This window comes from Zootermopsis nevadensis, unplaced genomic scaffold, assembly GCF_977971745.1.
Source record: "Zootermopsis nevadensis isolate Lab colony 2312 unplaced genomic scaffold, Znev_1.0 Znev_ptg000001l, whole genome shotgun sequence".
Classification (NCBI taxonomy): domain Eukaryota; kingdom Metazoa; phylum Arthropoda; class Insecta; order Blattodea; family Termopsidae; genus Zootermopsis; species Zootermopsis nevadensis.
In genome coordinates, this window is record NW_028259133.1 from 19,559,724 (window position 1) to 19,573,464 (window position 13,741).

Here is a 13,741-nt window from a genome sequence, read left to right on the forward strand (position 1 = left end):
ACGTAATCCAAAAAAAATTCAAAATGGCCGTAAATGGTATCTCTAAAGGACAAATGGTGGGGTTCGTTATAAAGATTTTAATAAAGCTGCCTGACTAAGGACTTGGAGTCTAATCACTGAGACCCAAGCTTCAAGTTATTAGTAAAACTTGACGTGACCAACAGACGAACATAAAACCAAATTATTCTTAATAGGCGGAGGTCCTCTGAGTATATTGAGCTGCAGTATGCGGGATGAGATTGTCTTCCCAAGATCTTTTACCCTGAGCTCGATGCTGCAACATACATACAAACTTGCTGAATGTAATTACCGAGTTTGTGATTAATGAATCTCAGGAGGGGTAATTAGACGTCGCTACCCTCTCCAACCCCCCTCCTCCTCGCACTAAAAAAGCCATTTCAACCTAGCAGCTACCTCCAGTGTGAACCCCCCCCCTTCATTTCCCTTGTTACTTCGTTCCTCAAGTCTACTCTCCTCCGCGATTCCTGGCAACAGTTATCGATAAACCAAACACTGCCTGATGTATCAAAGCATAAAAGTGTCTATTAATTTTTGGTGGTGTCTATCATCTTCGTAGTTGTTACAGTTTGCAGGGACGAAGGACCGATTCACGCACCCATTTCGATGCAAAATCTGTGTTTATAAATTTATGCAAGGGGACATATTTCGTCATAGGAAAAGCATACTAGCAATAAAAATCCACCATAAATACAAACGTTCGTAACACTTAACCGAAAATTGGACTATTCCAAATTAACCAGATCACTAGTTCCTGGTTCCCCTCCACAACGTATAGCCTTTCGTTGGACATTTACGTACTAATTCAACTTCACGGTGTTTCTAAATTTTTTGTAAATTTTCCTCGCGGAATCCCATCCGCTCTGTTCACTATTTTGTCTCCGAGTGTCTGGGATTGATTTCAGGTTATCGCAGTGGCAAATACAAAATAAAATATAAAGATGGCTGCGATCTGGGATGTTGATCCGCGCAATCTGCTACGAATACATAATTTTCAAAATAATATACGCGTAGGCTTATAAGAAATTTAGGCAGAATTAATTCCGTAGTTGGATTAAAAATAATTATCCCCCTTTTACAGGACAATGTTAACTGAAGTGGAATGTACTCAGTCCTCTCAAACATTGTCATGCACTGTTGTCTGCTGTAGATGGCGAAATCTTTTAGCTGGGATGAGAGAGTGGTCACAGGTGTTTCATTTAGACTGTGGCATCTGGAACCACTGAGTTTGCTTTCCCATTTGTCGCCACTGTCTCATAAGCTTTCCTGCTTATAGCCCTGTCATAATCTTGATTCGCTCGGGATCTACTTCAGAGACACTGTAACTTATTATGTACGCTACCCGCACAGCTGTTTAAATAAACTGTGAAACGTGAAATTTAAAATTCGATTTTCAAAGTCCTTTTTGTATGCAAGTGTAAAATTAAAACGATGTAATTTTTCTAAAGTCCTCTGAATCTCATACTATTCTTAATTAACCCTTCAAAGCCCAATGGTAATTATATGGCCAACCTGCTTCAACAATCAATAACTCCTTATTATGTATTTATGCTTTTCGTATGATTCTCACTGCAAACAACCATCATTTCCTTAGACGGCTTTAATAAGATATTGTAGGTGCGTCATATTGTGATTTATTTAAATAGTATTAAAAATATATTAAAATTGGGCGTCAATCAAAATATAAGATAATTAAAAGATTAAAATATCATTTTACGTCCCGTATCGAGTACTCGATTTACATGTGGAACATTTACGACATGTTTCGGCTATATATAGCCATCATCAGGTGTTATGTTGTAAACGTTTTACTGAATTACTGATTTTTACTGATTTTTAATAATTTTTAGTTTTCATATCATGTTCACGTCCTTCATATTGTATCTTCATCCGTTGTTGTGTCACATGTCACTAATATGATTGTATTTCGTAGTGATGCCAATGTTGTGTATATTGGACTGTGAAGTAAAGGTTTCAATACTATTAATGAAAATTGAATATAGAAAACAAAATAAATAGCTGAAAGTAATCATGTAAACTTACCCAAGAAGTAATATCGTAGCAGTATTAGGAGAGATTGGAGTTAAACTGTATCGGATCGTGGCTGGTTACCGACTGCGGTGCTAGTGGGTGAAAGGTGGTTTGTCAGGGTTGAGGTCAAGGTACTGGAGTGCATTAATAAACTGTTATTTCTAATGGTGAAACGATGTTTTCTTTGCTGTTCGGGACTCAATTCTTAAATATTATTTATACGGGCTAAAGCGTGAAAGGGTTAAATAATTATCTAATAAAATAATTACTATGATTTAAATGTAATGTCTATTAAGCATGTTTGCATCTCGTCATCAGAATATAAGATAAAAAAAACTAACAAATCCTTCGAAAACACGTGGAAAGGCAGTAACAAATTGAAATCGTACTCACAAATTAAAAGCAGAGCGAAAGTCGGAAAATAATTGCGAACACGCATTCAGAATTCTTTCTTGAAAGTCACTGTCTAAAATAAAAGTAGATATTGAAATGTGTACATTTATCTGTTGTTTTATACGGGAAAACCCACAGCCTACAAAAAGGATGTATGACAACAACATCTGGTCTCAATATGTTTCATTATAAATCCATCTAATGCGTTCATTATTTGCTTTGATAACGTGGAGGTTGGCCAAAAGCTTCAGGGTACGTCACGTGACTTTGACTTGGCGATTCAAACAAGACAATAGCAGGGCGAGGTGAGGGGATCTTTCTATTCTGCAACTCCGGATTCCTAGCCCAGGAGCTGGGTAGGCAGCGCTCATTAGTGCAGAAGTCTGACAAGTTCGCGCCTCGCATCTCGCCCACCGGAAGTGGAGATTGCTCTAGGGAGTCTGTCAGGAGAGCCAAAGTCAGGAGATTACTAGAAGGGAAAAGGATGGTGGATTTGTAACAGCATAATTAAAAGGCCTTTCACTTAGAATTGTATTTTTAATAATGGTATAAAAACAAATAAAAATTCGAAAATAAATTGACCCAAGACAACAAACCAAACATTTTGCATCGTAGCATTTATAAGATTGATTTCATGTCGATGTGATAACAAGAAGACACTGGATGCGAATGTGAATGTAAATGACCTGGCCTACTTGTCGTCTAGACATACTCAAACGCCCTGATGACTGTCGGGTAGCAAGCACCTATGAAACGTCGCCAAACTTATACTAGACTACACGACGCAACATCCCAGAAGACAGTAATCTTATATACTGGCCGCCGTGAGAACCTGAAATCTAACCTAATATGAAACGTACTACATCAACACTGCCCAACAAATAAAAACTATTTTTAACGTAATATGATGTGTTCAAGTTTGTTTTAACTTTTCCATTTACTTACAGAAACCTCAACATTCTAGAGTAGATGACAATTCCCTTCTACCGCAGGCCTAACAATCCCTCGGGAAATCTTGAGAAAGCCAACAAATATTTCCACTCGACGGTCAGTCCTTCAATAAGGAAACATGGATGAGATATTTACCGGCGAAAAAACTGCAATGCCCCGCTTATACAGAGCGACCAATACAAAGCGGTGACTGAAAGGAAATGAACTTTTTGCGCTCAAGGAAACCGCAGAGGCAGGTAAAGGTCTAAAAATAGCGTCCCTTCAAAACAGGGCAAGTGAAATAATGTCAATAATATTACGTCACGCTTGGTCACGCTATTTAAAATCGTCTTTTTTCGATTCTTCTGGCCACGTATCGTCACGCCTTTACAGTAAATCACGCCTAGTCACGCTTCATCACGCTTTGTCACGCTTAGTCATGTTCGCTCACGCGTATTAAATCTTCGTCACAATTCGACACTTATGGTCATCCCTTTTCTCGACATGAGCGTAGGTCACGCACAGTGACGCTATGTCACGCTTTAGCACGCGTGATCACCATGTCACGTATCGAAACGTCTAATTCATGTTACGTACGGCTCGGTTATTTTTGGCAACATTGCAATACGTTAGAATTAACTAGTGGTTACGTTAGGTTAGGTTAGGTTATGTTAGGTTATGTTAGGTTAGGTTAGGATAGGTTAGGTTAGGATAGGTTACGTTAGGTTAGGTTAGTTAGGTTAGGTTAGTTAGGTTAGGTTAGGTTAGGTAAGGTTAGGTTAGGTTAGGTTAGTTAGGTTACGTTAGGTTAGGTTAGGTTATTTTTTTAAATTTCAATTTTTTCGAAAAATCGAAAAACGTGGGAAATCGTCCAAAAAGCGCACAAAACCAAAATTTTTTGAAAAATTCTGAATTCCAATTTTTTTTAGAAAATTTCGAAAATTTTTAGTTTTCTTCGCGTTTCATGCCATTTGCAGCCACTTTTAATTTTTTTAAAATTTCGAAAAATTTTAAAATTTTAATTTTTTCGAAAATTTTCGAAAAATCGAAAAACGTGGGAAATCGTCCAAAAGCGCACAAAACCAAAAAAATTTCAAAAATTCTGAATTCAAATTTTTTTTCGAATATTTCGAAAATCTTTAGTTTTCTTCGCGTTTCATGCCATTTGCAGCCACTTTTAATATTTTTAAAATTTGGAAAAAAATTTAAAATTTCAATTTTTTCGAAAATTTTCAGAAAATCGAAAAACGGGTAATCGTCGAAAAAGCTAGGTTAGGTTAGTTTAGGTTACGTTAGGTAAGGTTAGGCTAGGTTAGGCTAGGCTAGGTTAGGTTAGGTTAGGTTAGGTTAACTTAGGTTAGGTTAGGTTAGGTTAGGTTAGGCTAGGTTAGGTTAGGTTAGGTTAGGTTAGGTTATATTTTAAAATTTCAATTTTTTCGAAAATTTTCGAAAAATCGAAAAACGTGGGAAATCGTCCAAAAAGCGCAGAAAACCAAAATTTTTTAAAAATTCTGAATTCAAATTTTTTTCGAAAACTTCGAAAATTTTTAGTTTTCTTTGCGTTTCATGCCATTTGCAGCAACTTTTAATTTCTTAAAATTTGGAAAAATTTTGAAAATTTCGATTTTTTCAAAAATTTTCGGAAAATCGAAAAACGGTAAATCGTCGAAAAAGCTAGGTTAGGTTAGGTTAGGTAAGGTTAGCTTAGGTTAGGTTAGGTTAGGTTAGGTTAGGTTAAGTTAGGTTAGGTTAGGTTAGGTTAGGTTAGGTTAGGTTATGTTATGTTATGTTATGTTATGTTATGTTAGGTTAGGTTAGGTTAGGTTAGGTTAGGTTAGGTTAGGTTAGGTTAGGTTAGGTTAGGTTAGGTTAGGTTAAGTTAGGTTAGGTTAGGTTAGTTAGGTTAGGTTAAGTAAGGTTATTTTTTTTAAAATATAAATTTTTTCGAAAATTTTCGGAAATTCAAAAAACGTGGGAAATCGTCCAAAAAGCGCACAAAACCAAAATTTTTTGAAAAATTCTAAATTCAAATTTTTTCGAAAATTTTTAGTTTTCTTTGCGTTTCATGCCAATTGCAGCCACTTTTAATTTTTTTAAAATTTCGAAAATTTTTGAAAATTTTAATTTTTTCGAAAATTTTCGAAAAATCGAAAAACGTGGGAAATCGTCCAAAAAGCGCAGAAAACTAAAATTTTTTGAAAAATTCTTTATTGAAATTTTTTTTCGAAAATTTCGAAAATTTTTAGTTTTCTTTGCGTTTCATGCCATTTGCAGCCACTTTTAATTTTCTTAAAATTTGAAAAAATTTTGAAAATTTCAATTTTTTCGAAAATTTTCGGAAAATCGAAAAACGGTAAATCGTCGAAAAAGCTAGGTTAGGTTAGGTTAGGTTAGGTTAGGTAAGGTTAGGTTAGGTTAGGTTAGGTTAGGTTAGGTTAGTTTAGGTTAAGTTAGGTTAGGTTAGGTTAGGTTAGGGTAGGTTAGATTAGGTTAGGTTAGGTTAGGTTAGGTTAAGTTAGGTTAGGTTAGGTTAGGTTAGGTTAGGTAAGGTTAGGTTATTTAGGTTAGGTTAGGTTAGGTTAGGTTAGGTTATTTTTTTTAAAATTTAAATTTTTTCGAAAATTTTCGGAAAATCAAAAAACGTGGGAAATCGTCCAAAAAGCGCACAAAACCAACATTTTTTCAAAAGTTCTAAATTCAGATTTTTTCGAAAATTTCGAAAATTTTTAATTTTCTTTGCGTTTCATGCCATTTGCAGCCACTTTTAATTTTTTTAAAATTTGGAAAAATTTTGAAAATTTCAATTTTTTCGAAAATTTTCGGAAAATCGAAAAACGGTAAATCGTCGAAAAAGCTAGGTTAGGTTAGGTTAGGTTAGGTTAGGTAAGGTTAGGTTAGCTTAGATTAGGTTAGGTTAGGTTAGGTTAGGTTAGGTTAAGTTAGGTTAGGTTATGTTATGTTAGGTTAGGTTAGGTTAGGTTAGGTTAGGTTATGTTAGGTTAGGTTAGGTTAGGTTAGGTTAGGTTATTTTTTTTAAAATTTAAATTTTTTCGAAAATTTTCGGAAAATCAAAAAACGTGGGAAATCGTCCAAAAGCGCACAAAACCAAAATTTTTTGAAAAATTCAAATTTTTTTTTGAAAATTTCGAAAATTTTTGGTTTTCTTTGCGTTTCATTCCATTTGCAGCCACTTTTAATTTTTTTAAAATTTGGAAAAATTTTGAAAATTTCAATTTTTTCGAAAATTTTCGGAAAATCGAAAAACGGTAAATCGTCGAAAAAGCTAGGTTAGGTTAGGTTAGGTTAGGTAAGGTTAGCTTAGGTTAGGTTAGGTCAGGTTAGGTTAGGTTAGGTTAGGTTAGGTTAGGTTAAGTTAGGTTAGGTTAGGTTAGGTTAGGTTAGGTTAGGTTAGGTTAGTTAGGTTAGGTTAGGTTAGGTTAGGTTAGGTTAGGTTAGGTTAGTTAGGTTAGGTTAGGTTAGGTTAGGTTCGGTTAGTTAGGTTAGGTTAGGTTAGGTTAGGTTATTTTTTTAAAATTTAAATTTTTTCGAAAATTTTCGGAAAATCAAAAAAAGTGGGAAATCGTCCAAAAAGCGCACAAAACCAAAATTTTTTGAAAAATTCTAAATTCAATTTTTTTTCGAAAATTTCGAAAATTTTTGGTTTTCTTTGCGTTTCATGCCATTTGCAGCCACTTTTAATTTTTTTAAAATTTCGAAAAAAATTTAAAATTTAAATTTTTTCGAAAATTTTCGGAAAATCAAAAAACGTGGGAAATCGTCCAAAAGCGCACAAAACCAAATTTATTTGAAAAATTCTAAATTCAAATTTTTTTTTGAAAATTTCGGAAATTTTTGGTTTTCTTTGCGTTTCATTCCATTTGCAGCCACTTTTAATTTTTTAAAATTTGGAAAAATTTTGAAAATTTCAATTTTTTCGGAAATTTTCGGAAAATCGAAAAACGGTAAATCGTCGAAAAAGCTAGGTTAGGTTAGGTTAGGTTAGGTAAGGTTAGCTTAGGTTAGGTTAGGTCAGGTTAGGTTAGGTTAGGTTAGGTTAGGTTAGGTTAAGTTAGGTTAGGTTAGGTTAGGTTAGGTTAGGTTAGGTTAGGTTAGGTTAGGTTAGTTAGGTTAGGTTAGGTTAGGTTAGGTTAGGTTAGGTTAGGTTATGTTATGTTAGGTTAGGTTAGGTTAGGTTAGGTTAGGTTATGTTCGGTTAGTTAGGTTAGGTTAGGTTATGTTAGGTTAGGTTAGGTTATTTTTTTTAAAATTTAAATTTTTTCGAAAATTTTCGTAAAATCAAAAAACGTGGGAAATCGTCCAAAAACCGCACAAAACCAAAATTTTTTGAAAAATTCTAAATTCAAATTTTTTTTCGAAAATTTCGAAAATTTTTAGTTTTCTTTGCGTTTCATGCCATTTGCAGCCACTTTTAATTTTTTTAAAATTTCGAAAATTTTTGAAAATTTTAATTTTTTCGAAAATTTTCGAAAAATCGAAAAACGTGGGAAATCGTCCAAAAAGCGCAGAAAACCAAAAAATTTTTAAAAATTCTGAATTGAAATTTTTTTTCAAAAATTTCGAAAATTTTTAGTTTTCTTTCCGTTTCATGCCATTTGCAGCCACTCTTAATTTTTTTAAAATTTGGAAAAATTTTGAAAATTTCAATTTTTTCGAAAATTTTCGGAAAATCGAAAAACGGTAAATCGTCGAAAAAGCTAGGTTAGGTTAGGTTAGGTTAGCTTAGGTTAAGTTAGGTTAGGTTAGGTTATGTTAGGTTAGGTTAGGTTAGGTTAGGTTAGGTTAGGTTAGGTTAGGTTAGGTTAGGTTAGGTTAGGTTAGGTTAGGTTAGGTTAGGTTAGGTTAGTTAGGTTAGGTTAGGTTAGGTTAGGTTAGGTTAGGTTAGGTTAGGTTAGGTTAGGTTAGTTAGGTTAGGTTAGGTTAGGTTAGGTTCGGTTCGTTAGGTTAGGTTAGGTTTTTTTAAAATTTAAATTTTTTCGAAAATTTTCGTAAAATCAAAAAACGTGGGAAATCGTCCAAAAACCGCACAAAACCAAAATTTTTTGAAAAATGCTAAATTCAAATTTTTTTCGAAAATTTCGAAAATTTTAATTTTCTTTGCGTTTCATGCCATTTGCAGCCACTTTTAATTTTTTTAAAATTTCGAAAATTTTTGAAAATTTTAATTTTTTCGAAAATTTTCGAAAAATCGAAAAACGTGGGAAATCGTCCTAAAAGCGCAGAAAACCAAAAATTTTTGAACAATTCTGAATTGAAATTTTTTTTCGAAAATTTTTAGTTTTCTTTCCGTTTCATAACATTTGCAGCCACTTTTAATTTTTTTAAAATTTGGAAAAATTTTGAAAATTTCAATTTTTTCGAAAATTTTCGGAAAATCGAAAAACGGTAAATCGTCGAAAAAGCTAGGTTAGGTTAGGTTAGGTTAGGTTAGGTTAGGTTAGGTTAGGTTAGGTTAGGTTAGGTTAGCTTAGGTTAGGTTAGGTTAGGTTAGGTTAAGTTAGGTTAGGTTATGTTAGGTTAGGTTAGGTTAGGTTAGGTTACGTTAGGTTAGGTTATGTTAGGTTAGGTTAGGTTAGGTTAGGTTAGGTTAAGTTAGGTTAGGTTAGGTTAGGTTAGGTTAGGTTAGGTTAGGTTAGATTATTTTTTTTAAAATTTAAATTTTTTCGAAAATTTTCGGAAAATCAAAAAAAGTGGGAAATCGTCCAAAAAGCGCACAAAACCAAAATTTTTTGAAAAATTCTGAATTGAATTTTTTTTCGAAAATTCTGAAATTTTTTAGTTTTCTTTGCGTTTCATGCCATTTGCAGCCACTTTTAATTTTTTTAAAATTTCGAAAATGTTTGAAAATTTTAATTTTTCGAAAATTTTCGAAATAAAGAAAAACGTGGGAAATCGTCCAAAAAGCGCAGAAAACCAAAAATTTTTGAAAAATTCTGAATTGAAATTTTTTTGGAAAATTTGGAAAATTTTTAGTTTTCTTTGCGTTTCATGCCATTTGCAGCCAATTTTAATTTTTTTAAAATTTTGAAAAATTTTGAAATTTCAATTTTTTCGAAAATTTTCGGAAAATCGAAAAACGGTAAATCGTCAAAAAAGCTAGGTTAGGTTAGGTTACGTAAGGTTAGGTTAGCTTAGGTTAGGTTAGGTTAGGTTAGGTTAGGTTAAGTTAGGTTAGGTTAGGTTAGGTTAGGTTAGGTTAGGTTAGGTTAGGTTAGGTTGGGTTAGGTTAGGTTAGGTTAGGTTAGGTTGGGTTAGGTTAGGTTAGGTTAGGTTAGGTTAGGTTAGGTTAGGTTAGGTTAGGTTAGTTATGTTAGGTTAGGTTAGGTTAGGTTAGGTTAGGTTAGGTTAGTTGGGTTAGGTTAGGTTAGGTTAGGTTAGTTAGGTTAGGTTAGGTTATTTTTTTGAAAATTTCAATTTTTTCAAAATTTTTCGGAAAATCGAAAAACGGTAAATCGTCGAAAAAGCTAGGTTAGGTTAGGTTAGGTAAGGTTAGGTTAGCTTAGGTTAGGTTAGGTTAGGTTAGGTTATTTTAGGTTAGGTTAGGTTAGGTTAGGTTAGGTTAGGTTAAGTTAGGTTAGGTTAGGTTATGTTAGGTTAGGTTAGGTTAGGTTAGGTTAGGTTAGGTTAGGTTAGGTTAGGTTAGGTTAGGTTAGGTTAGGTTAGGTTAGGTTAGGTTAGGTTAGGTTAGGTTAGGTTAGGTTAGTTAGGTTAGGTTAGGTTAGGTTCGGTTAGTTAGGTTAAGTTAGGTTAGGTTAGGTTATTTTTTTTAAAATTTAAATTTTTTCGAAAATTTTCGTAAAATCAAAAAACGTGGGAAATCGTCCAAAAACCGCACAAAACCAAAATTTTTTGAAAAATTCTAAATTCAATTTTTTTTCGAAAATTTCGAAAATTTTTAGTTTTCTTTGCGTTTCATGTCATTTGCAGCCACTTTTAATTTTTTTAAAATTTCGAAAATTTTTGAAAATTTTAATTTTTTCGAAAATTTTCGAAAAATCGAAAAACGTGGGAAATCGTCCAAAAAGTGCAGAAACCCAAAAATTTTTGAAAAATTCTGAATTGAAATTTTTTTTCGAAAATTTCGAAAATTTTTAGTTTTCTTTCCGTTTCATGCCATTTGCAGCCACTTTTAATTTTTTTAAAATTTGGAAAAATTTTGAAAATTTCAATTTTTTCGAAAATTTTCGGAAAATCGAAAAACGGTAATTCGTCGAAAAAGCTAGGTTATGTTAGGTTAGGTTACGTAAGGTTAGGTTAGCTTAGGTTAGGTTAGGTTAGGTTAGGTTAAGTTAAGTTAAGTGAAGTTAGGTTAGGTAAGGTTAGGTTAGGTTAGGTTAGGTTAGGTTAGGTTAGGTTAGGTTAGGTTAGGTTAGGTTAGGTTAGGTTAGGTTAGGTTAGTTATGTTAGGTTAGTTATGTTAGGTTAGGTTAGGTTAGGTTCGGTTAGTTAGGTTAGGTTAGGTTAGGTTAGGTTTGGTTAGGTTAGGTTAGGTTAGGTTAGGTTAGTTAGGTTAGGTTAGGTTAGGTTAGGTTAGGTTAGGTTAGGTTAGGTTAGGTTAGGTTAGTTAGGTTAGGTTAGGTTAGGTTCGGTTAGTTAGGTTAAGTTAGGTTAGGTTAGGTTATTTTTTTTAAAATTTAAATTTTTTCGAAAATTTTCGTAAAATCAAAAAACGTGGGAAATCGTCCAAAAACCGCACAAAACCAAAATTTTTTGAAAAATTCTAAATTCAATTTTTTTTTTGAAAATTTCGAAAATTTTTAGTTTTCTTTGCGTTTCATGCCATTTGCAGCCACTTTTAATTTTTTTAAAATTTCGAAAATTTTTGAAAATTTTAATTTTTTCGAAAATTTTCGAAAAATCGAAAAACGTGGGAAATCGTCCAAAAAGTGCAGAAAACCAAAAAATTTTGAAAAATTCTGAATTGAAATTTTTTTCGAAAATTTCGAAAATTTTTAGTTTTCTTTCCGTTTCATGCCATTTGCAGCCACTTTTAATTTTTTTAAAATTTGGAAAAATTTTGAAAATTTCAATTTTTTCAAAAATTTTCGGAAAATCGAAAGACGGTAATTCGTCGAAAAAGCTAGGTTATGTTAGGTTAGTTTACGTAAGGTTAGGTTAGCTTAGGTTAGGTTAGGTTAGGTTAGGTTAAGTTAAGTTAAGTTAGGTTAGGTAAGGTTAGGTTAGGTTAGGTTAGGTTAGGTTAGGTTAGGTTAGTTATGTTAGGTTAGGTTAGGTTAGGTTCGATTAGTTAGGTAGGTTAGGTTAGGTTAGGTTTGGTTAGGTTAGGTTAGGTTAGGTTAGGTTAGGTTAGGTTAGTTAGGTTAGGTTAGGTTAGGTTAGGTTAGGTTAGGATAGGTTAGGTTAGGTTAGGTTAGGTTAGGTTAGTTAGGTTAGGTTAGGTTAGGTTAGGTTCGGTTAGTTAGGTTAGGTTAGGTTAGGTTTTTTTTAAAATTTAAATTTTTTCGAAAATTTTCGTAAAATGAAAAAACGTGGGAAATCGTCCAAAAACCGCACAAAACCAAAATTTTTTGAAAAATTCTAAATTCAAATTTTTTTCGAAAATTTCGAAACTTTTAATTTTCTTTGCGTTTCATGCCATTTGCAGCCACTTTTAATTTTTTTAAAATTTCGAAAATTTTTGAAAATTTTAATTTTTTCGAAAATTTTCGAAAAATCGAAAAACGTGGGAAATCGTCCAAAAAGCGCAGAAAACCAAAAATTTTTGAAAAATTCTGAATTGAAATTTTTTTTCGAAAATTTCGAAAATTTTTAGTTTTCTTTCCGTTTCATAACATTTGCAGCCACTTTTAATTTTTTTAAAATTTGGAAAAAATTTGAAAATTTCAATTTTTTCGAAAATTTTCGGAAAATCGAAAAACGGTAAATCGTCGAAAAAGCTAGGTTAGGTTAGGTTAGGTTAGGTTAGGTTAGGTTAGGTTAGCTTAGGTTAGGTTAGGTTAAGTTAGGTTAGGTTATGTTAGGTTAGGTTAGGTTAGGTTAGGTTAGGTTAGGTTATGTTAGGTTAGGTTAGGTTAGGTTAGGTTAGGTTAGGTTATGTTAGGTTAGGTTAGGTTAGGTTAGGTTAGGTTAGGTTAGGTTATGTTAGGTTAGGTTAGGTTAGGTTAGGTTAGGTTAGGTTAGGTTAGGTTAGGTTAGGTTAGGTTAAGTTAGGTTAGGTTAGGTTAGGTTATTTTTTTAAAATTTAAATTTTTTCGAAAATTATAGGAAAATCAAAAAAAGTGGGAAATCGTCCAAAAACCGCAAAAACCAAAATTTTTTGAAAAATTCTAAATTCAAATTTTTTTCGAAAATTTCGAAAATTTTTAGTTTTCTTTGCGTTTCATGCCATTTGCAGCCACTTTTAATTTTTTTAAAATTTCGAAAATTTTTGAAAATTTTAATTTTTTCGAAAAATTCCGAAAAATCGGAAAACGTGGGAAATCGTCCAAAAAGCGAAGAAAACCAAGAATTTTTGAAAAATTCTGAATTGAAATTTTTTTTCGAAAATTTCGAAATTTTTTAGTTTTCTTTCCGTTTCATAACATTTGCAGCCACTTTTAATTTTTTTAAAATTTGGAAAAATTTTGAAAATTTCAATTTTTTCGAAAATTTTCGGAAAATCGAAAAACGGTAAATCGTCGTAAAAGCTAGGTTAGGTTAGGTTAGGTTAGGTTAGGTTAGGTTAGGTTAGGTTAGCTTAGGTTAGGTTAAGTTAGGTTAGGTTAGGTTATGTTAGGTTAGGTTAGGTTAGGTTAGGTTAGGTTATGTTAGGTTAGGTTAGGTTAGGTTAGGTTAAGTTAGGTTAGGTTAGGTTAGGTTAGGTTAGGTTAGGTTAGGTTAGGTTAGATTATTTTTTTTAAAATTTAAATTTTTTCGAAAATTTTCGGAAAATCAAAAAAAGTAGGAAATCGTCCAAAAAGCGCACAAAACCAAAATTTTTTGTAAAATTCTAAATTCAATTTTTTTTCGAAAATTTCGAAAAATTTTAGTTTTCTTTGCGTTTCATGCCATTTGCAGCCACTTTTAATTTTTTTAAAATTTCGAAAATTTTTAAAAATTTTAATTTTTTCGAAAAATTTCGAAAAATCGAAAAACGTGGGAAATCGTCCAAAAAGCGCAGAAAACCAAAATTTTTTGAAAAATTCTGAATTGAATTTTTCTTTCGAAAATTCTGAAATTTTTTCGTTTTCTTTGCGTTTCATGCCATTTGCAGCCACTTTTAATTTTTTTAAAATTTCGAAAATTTTTGAAAATTTTAATTTTTCGAAAATTTTCGAAAAAAAGAAAAACGTGGGAAATCGTCCAAAAAGCGCAGAAAACCAAAAATTTTTGAAAAATTCTGAATTGAAAT

At 32.2% G+C, this 13,741-nt stretch overlaps 1 long non-coding RNA gene across 5 annotated transcripts in view; it reads right to left on the minus strand.

Moving 5' to 3' along the window:
- The window catches only part of LOC110837718 (uncharacterized), a 325,396-nt gene that overhangs the window by 214,616 nt on the left and 97,039 nt on the right, over positions 1-13,741 (minus strand). The window contains exon 1 of one of the 5 annotated variants that reach the window (XR_015534314.1): positions 2,062-2,208. The exons of the other annotated variants lie outside the window; for them this stretch is intronic. This is a non-coding gene — a long non-coding RNA (uncharacterized LOC110837718). Of the gene's footprint in view, positions 1-2,061; positions 2,209-13,741 lie in introns of those variants that run through there. 5 annotated transcript variants of the gene reach the window in all.